Source organism: Sinocyclocheilus rhinocerous, unplaced genomic scaffold (assembly GCF_001515625.1).
Source record: "Sinocyclocheilus rhinocerous isolate Xijiao unplaced genomic scaffold, SAMN03320098_v1.1 scaffold113, whole genome shotgun sequence".
Taxonomy (NCBI): Eukaryota; Metazoa; Chordata; class Actinopteri; order Cypriniformes; family Cyprinidae; genus Sinocyclocheilus; species Sinocyclocheilus rhinocerous.
In genome coordinates, this window is record NW_015646846.1 from 947,166 (window position 1) to 954,748 (window position 7,583).

The 7,583-nt window shown below is 37.4% G+C and overlaps 1 protein-coding gene across 1 annotated transcript in view; it reads left to right on the plus strand.

Annotated features, from left to right (window-relative positions):
* Positions 1-7,583, plus strand: part of LOC107708049 (receptor-type tyrosine-protein phosphatase T-like) — a 259,431-nt gene that overhangs the window by 165,150 nt on the left and 86,698 nt on the right. The gene's annotated exons all lie outside the window — the stretch shown is intronic.

Sequence of the window (7,583 nt, forward strand, 5' to 3'; positions counted from 1 at the left end):
TGGCTTGTTTAGTTTACACTCGAAGGTGATTGGGCTCTCGGGCGAGATCCCAATTCGTCAGTCACGACTGACGTAACGTCGAACGTGACTGACTGAAAGGGAACATATTTTCCCCCAATTATCATCATGATAATCATTAAAGAGTGACACCCAAAAAATTATTATAATTATTTACTAATGTATGTTTCATACTAACAAATGCTGTGAAGCATGACCATCCAAAAAACTAATGCAAGTGCATGTCAAAAAATTTAAAAAAAAATCACACTGTTGGCACACTATTACCATTTTTAATTAATAATATTGTTATCCTAATATATAACTGTATTTTTTTTTACTATCAAAAAGTTAAACATAATAGGAATCAAAATAAGAACCATTATTGACAATAATGTGAATTATAAAAATAAAACAAAAAAACACTCATTATGATAATGGTGGGAAATTTCAGATTTTTCTTTTTTCTTTATTCATATTCATATTATTATTAGTAGTATTAGGGTTGCAAAAAAAGTGGAAAATTTCCAGTAAATTTTGGAAATATTCCAGAAATTGTAGAAACTTTCCAGGATTTTTTGGAATATTCCAGGGATTTTTGGAAAGTTTCCGGAAATTTTCCACCCCTTTGCAACCCTAATTAGTATTATTATATTGTAAGATTGAACCTTAAACAAACAATCTTTACAATTGAGAAGTCTTATCAATGAAGAAAAAAAAAACTGATATCACCTTTAGAAGCATAAAGCTGTACGTCAACAAGTCTAAAAGTACACAGAACATAACCTTTGCTCTATATCATCCAAAATTGCAAGGCTGTCCTAGAAATGGGTAGATATATTAATGCATATTTATATATATATATATTCACGTATTAGCATTTAAGCAGGCATAATGCGCTCAGCAAAGGCTCCATTTAGGCCTGCTGCATTGCTCTGCGTTTTGAAGTATGTGGTTCCCGATTTGATTGGATTTGATTCAATTCAATCTCTCAGTCTCAGGCGGCTGGAGAAAAGCACTCAAAAACAACCTCAGACCGTGACCCAGATCATTTGATTGGAGATTCATGCATAAAATATGGATTTAGGTTGGTAGTTCAGATTTGTTTTCAACTTACCTTGTTCCAAGTGTGTTCGAGGAGCGCTCAGTATAAATGTGTGCCATTAGATTTTTTTTTCATTTCCACGGTGCAAGGTAACAAATAAATTCACAATGCAGTTCAGTGCAGAGATTACCCATCATATTGATAGCTATTCAAACCGGCTTTATGTAGCATTTGTCATTAGTAGAATCATGTATTGAGTTGATGCATTCTGTGCAGTTTTGTAATGATATTTATGCACGAAAATACAAAACGATATCACTGCTTTATACAGTGGCTCCGAAGAGTATTTGGACACTCAAGCGACACTTAAAAATGTCTGAATGTGATTGCACTGGATAACAAATGATCACACCAAGTGTAGACAAGGGTACATTTCAAGTTTGTTTTAGTTTGTATTATCTAATAAAGACCTTCAGAGATATTTAAGACTCACTCAAGCATCCAAGTACTTGTAGGCGCCACTGTAAAAGTTATTAAACAAAACCAGAAACCAAAAACATTGTACAATGCAATACTCTCTAATGAACTACCTTTGCTCCATAATATCAGAATGAGTAGGGAACTGTAGTCCACATTAAATTTGCTAGTCATCATTATCACTTTCCATGGAGTTGAAATGCCAGCATGACTTTTAAAGGCCTTTTCAGATGAAATGTGTAATTTTGGGGATGTTAAAATACTTTTAAAGCCAGTCATAGGTTGATTCTCCCGAAAAGAGCCCATCTTCTGTTGACATAGCAAAAATGACACACATTACCTTTTAAAGACTTAAACACTGCTGTTTCTTGATCTCTCCATGTAGCAGCAATCCATAAACGACAGCATCTCATGAGTGCCACTGCCCACAGAGTTTCTCCTGGCACTGCTAATAGCACCAGGTCACTTTTGATAGACTTTATCACATCAGTCTTGCCAGGGAAAGCGAGAGAGAGGGACAGTCAGGGGAATAGTGGTCTCAAACTGCTCTAAGCTAATTTAGGATTCCTCCGCTCGCTTTTGTCCCTCCGGTGTGTTTGTGAACAGGGCCGCAGACGCTCAGGCTAAAAGAGCAAGTAATTGCCGCTGCAGGCGTCTTTTGTTCTGAAAGAGGGATACGGAGTTGTGAAGAGGCACTCACTCGTTTAAGTGGCTGAACCCACACTAGACAGAAATTGAAACAGACGCATGCAGCTTTTAACAAAATGGAACCCGCAAAGCATGTCCTGTCTTTGCTGTGAAGCAGGTAAAAGAACAAGTTTGTGGCACATCGTTTCCACTGACGTGTAGCTCTAATAGGAACAAATAGCTTGCATTTAAAAGTCACGACCTGTCAAAGGTGAATTCACTGTTTGTTGGAGTGTGCAGCTATTATTGGACAACTTGATTAAAAAAATAACCAAGGAAAAAAAGTGTGTAAAACATTTTCCCCTTGGTCTAGTGTTAAATGGTCAGTTGGCAGGTCACACAAATACTGAAGAAATATTTAAGAATCTGCACTATTTCTAGATCAAATTGTCAGAAAAGGTCAGATTTTCCTTTATTCTACTGAAGCACAATATGCTCTAATAATAATAATAATAATTTTATTTATTGGTTAGTTAATTTTTATTTTATTTAGTATTATTAACAACAACAACAATAATAATAATAATAAAAAATAATGTTGTTTATTTATTGGTTAGTTTAATTTGTTATTTTATTTTATTTTATTTTATTTTAATAGTAGCTTTTTCACTAGCTCTCTTTCACCTTTGGATCCAATCGTATATACATTTGAAACTAAGCTCTTGGTGAACTACCCAAACTGTGTGCCTTGGTGCATTCAAACACTGCAGAGTTTTCATTTGTTCAGTGCAATGAAATACTTAAAGCAGTATTCATATATTCATGAATATGATTAATTGCTTCCTAATTGCATAAATGAAACGGGAATAGCCTTAATCATGGGTTAATTAGTGTATAACCCTCTTCCTGTTGTTCTGTACAGTTCTTCAGCGTCTGATAGCATTGATACTCTTGGTCGGGGACAAAACATTTCTCTCACTGCGGTCGGGAGTGTTTTTAAAGCGTCTCGTACTTCTTTCACACGTTTTTTGAGAATCTCTTGCCGTTTCTTTCTTCATTTACACCTAACGCTGCAGTCAGCTGTCATGCTTTCCTTTGTTCTTTATGAAAAACAGTGCTCTGAATGAATGAAAACACTATAGACAGCAAAAGCAGCTTGTGTCATTGTTTTCTGTTTTGTTTTTTAGTTTCTTTTGCCTAATCCTCCTGCTAATACTTCGCCAGACTGGAGGTGTTACTCTCGAAAGCAACATCTCCTGAAATAGTAGCGCCGCTGTCTCAAATACCTCCAGATGACTGGCTGATGCCACTTTTCTTTTGTTATTTTGTGCTGCACGTTTCTTTTATTCATTCTCACTGGAGCGTTTTTCCTCCTGAGCCCCTAATGTGTAGATGATTGCCTCAGGAGGTTGTTGTAATCATTCATACCTGTGTTCATAATTCGTAATTATAAGCATCCATTTCACAATCTGTTTAAAACGATGTAGAAACTGGGTGAACTCTGTTTAAATTTGTTCGTGTCTTTTTTTGTCTCCTAGAAAATGATGTTTTTGATCAGCCTGTTTGTGCGACATCCAGAAGCTGATTATGACAAATAAATAGATTTTAAAAAGAAATAAAAAGAAAACAACTACATTTTGTGCTTTCTTCTAAGGAAACACAAATTGGTACTTGGCTGTGCTGACCTCACCACCAGAAGGTGTTTTGGTGGTTGCTAGGATGTTGCTATGTGGTTGCTAGGGTGTTCTGGGTGGTTGCCAGGGTGTTGCTTACTGGCCCAAGTAAAAAAAAACTGAAGTGTCTCACTGACATTCTGGTCTAAAATTATGGTTGCTAATGGTTTGAGTGTTGATGTGTTGTTGCTATGGTGTTGTTAGGGGTCAGGAGTCCTGGGTGGTTGCCAGGGTGTTGCTATGTGGTCATTAGGGTTTTCTGGGTAGTTGCTAGGTAGCTGCTTAATGGCCCAAATCAAAGGATCTCAAGTCTTTCTGATATTCGGGTTCCAAGATATGGTTGCTGATGGTTTGAGTGTTGCTGTGGCGTTGTTAGTTGGTTTGTAGTGAGTTCTGGGTTTTTGCTTGGGAGTTTTGGATGGGCAGTAAGGAATTGCAAGGGAATTCTGCTATGGAGTTCCGGGTGAGTGCTAGCGCCTTGCTAGAGAATTCTGAGTGTTTGCTTTGGTTCTGGGTGGTTACTAGGTGACTGCTAAGGAGTTGCTAGGAAGTCCTGGGTGGTTGCCAGAGTGTTGCTATGTGGTCATTAGGGTGTTTTGGGTAGTTGCTAGGTAGTTGCTTACTGGCCCAAGTTAAAAGAGTTTTTCTGACATTCTGGTTTCAAGATATGATTGATAATGATTTGAGTGTTGATATATTGTTACTATGGCGTTGTTAGGGGGTTGGTAGTGAGTTCTGGGTGGTTTCTATGGGGTTTCTAGGAGTTCTTGGTTGTTGCTAGAGTGATGCTAAGTGGTTACCAAGGAGTTTAGGGTGATTACTAGGTGTTTCCTGAGGGGTTTATAGGGAGCTCTTGGTGGTTCCTAGGTGGTTGCTAATGGGTTGCTAGGGCATTCTGGGTGGTTGCTAAGTGGTTTCTATGGAAAATTAATAGCTCAGTTTTCCACAGCAAGCTGCCCAGTTTCATCATGAATCATCCTGTAGCATATATGTGGTTATTTGTTTCTTCTAGAGGCCCAAACTTTGCAGAAATCAATGTGTTCACACTTTGACATAGTTAATAGTTAGATATGTGTTCCTAGGTTGCAGTAGCTGTTGTCATCAGGCAAGAATTGCTGCAGGCGTGTCAAGATAAGTGCTGTAATGGCTAACTAATCCATAACATGCTTCAGAATTGAGTGAGTGACCAACTAGAAAACATATTGACTGCAAATCTGCTGTCATATGGATTAACTCTAGCAGGCATGGCAAAAAGCTGAACAGTGACATGAAATCCATATTCTTTAACTTCTCTGGCTAACCATTAGGCATTTGTCATAAGAGTCCCGTGTTCTTTTTTAAACACATCAATGAAATCTTGTCACTCAAGCTTAGTAAATTGCAGTCAGTTGAATTTGTCTGTGGAGAGTTATTAGTTTATTTTGCTTTCCCTTTCTTTCAGAACTGTCATGCATGTCCCACTCATTCCATTTCTCAACAACAGCCTTCTTTTTTGCTTTTGTTTGGTTTCAAAACATCCTAACCACCATAGCAACTGCATAGCAACAATTCAGAATACCTTAGCAACTGCCTCACAACACCCTGACAACGAGCCATAGCTCTTTAGCATCACTGCACAGACCAGCACACTGTTTTCCTTATAAAATCTATAAATCCAGTACTGATATGCAATCTGCTAATAGTAATTGTGCAGTCAGTCAGAATAATTAAGTTAATGTTTAGATGAAGGCTCGTTTTCACTCGCTACCTTTCAGTTTCCCCTGAGCTGCAAAGATTTGTTCTTTTTCATACCTCTTTCTCCATCTTTCTCAGTCTTTCTCTCTCCGTCATTACACGGCCATTGTAACAAGCCTTTGACAGTCTGTCAGTGAATTATTTGACTGGAGGGGCAGACAGTATAGCTCAGCTGTCACTTCCTGTAGTTCCGATCAGCAGAGAATCCCCTCCTATTATTCCATTCCCCAAGTCCCAGCGCTCCGACTGCACTCAGAAACGAAGTACTGGCCCTCACCTCACCTTCCACTCACCCTTTTCTATTACAAAATGTACTGGAGCCATACCATGGTGTATCCGAATTTTAGGTAACACTTAGATTAGGGAACACATTCACTATTAACTAAGAGTTTTCCCTCAGTAAACTCCTAATTCGCTGCTTATTGGTATTAAGTAAAGTAGTTGTTGTAGTAGTTGTTTAGGTATCAGTTAGGTTTAAGGGATCAAGAATGTAGTACTGCAGAGTAAGACATTAATATGTGCTTTAGTATTAATTAGTATTAGTGTTAACAGCTAATATGCTAATAATATGCATGCATTAAGCAAATAGTTAATAGTGTATAGTTTTTCCTAATCTAAAGTGTTACTGTATTTTGATATGTACCATGGTACTAAAAATTATTTACCATGGTGTTTACGTGGTCTCTTCTCACCTTTTTCACCAACAAAAAAGTATTAAAATGTACCATGGTCCTACCATATTTCAGAGAAACAGTACTGCTCAAAAGTTTGAGGTTGGTGATTTAAAAAAAAAAAATTTATGTTCATGAAAAAAAGTCTCTCATGCGCACACATTTATTTGATCAAAAATACTGTAAAAACAATAATATTGTTTTTGTTGTAATATTATTAAAATGTAATATTTTTGTGGAAACAATAATAAATTTTTTTCTGCATTCTGCGATGAATAGAAAGTTCAAAAGAACAGCATTAATTTTAATTATAAATTTTTGTACCATTATAAATGTCTTTACTGTCATTTATGATTAGTTTAATGCATCCTTGCTGAATAAAAGGAAATAAATTATTTTGTTTTCCAAATTCCACTGCCGTGTCTTGCATTTTTCAAAGCAAAAACACGTTCTGTGTGATTTGTGAATGCCTTTTAGAATGCAAATCATAAGGGTTTTGATTGCCTTGAGCCAAATTGATATGTGCAATGAAGTGTTGCCAAGGGGATTTTTAACATTTCTGAAGAGTGCCGCTGATAAAGACGTAGTGAAGTTATAAAATAAATGCTAGGAGAGAGACTGCATGCATTGCCTTTTCAAAATGCATTTTCTGATTGATTTTTTCGTGGTGTTTGCTAAAACAGGCTTCATTACTGTTGTTAGGGTCAGTCATTTAAGTCAAGTCAAATCAAGTCATCTTTATTTATATACCGCTTTATACAAATAGTGGCAAAGCAGCTTCAGTGTTAAACAGGAAAATGGTGTTGATAATGTTGGAGGACAACATTAAACAGTCAGTTTTTCAGTTTAAGTGAATTCATTGTTGATTCAGTGATGTCATCATCCAACACAGTTAAGTTCTCTTCAAATTGTTTCTGTGCAATCAAGCTGACAATATTGCCAGAACTTAAGTGTCCCCAACTAAGCAAGCCAAAGGCGAAAGTGGCAAGGAATCAAAACTCCATCGGTGACAGAAATGGAGAAAAAAACCTCTCAGTTGGAGGCCAGTTCTCCTCTGGCCAGACAAAACGAGCATGGTGTTGTTTAATTTCATGCTGCAACACAAGTCAGATTGTGCAGAGAACTCGTCTGGTTCTCGTGGTCTTGTACCGATGGCCGTCTAGTTGACGAGGTCTTCGCAGGGGATCTGTCTCTAGGGCTCATCTAGTTGACATGGTCTCCACTGACATTTAGGGCTGTAGAGGCTGTCTCTAGGTGCTGATCCACCATCTGGTCTGGATACGGACTGGTTCTGGGTGGCTACGGTGACCTCGGAATAAGAATGAAAGAAACTAATATTAGCGTAGATGCCATTCTTCT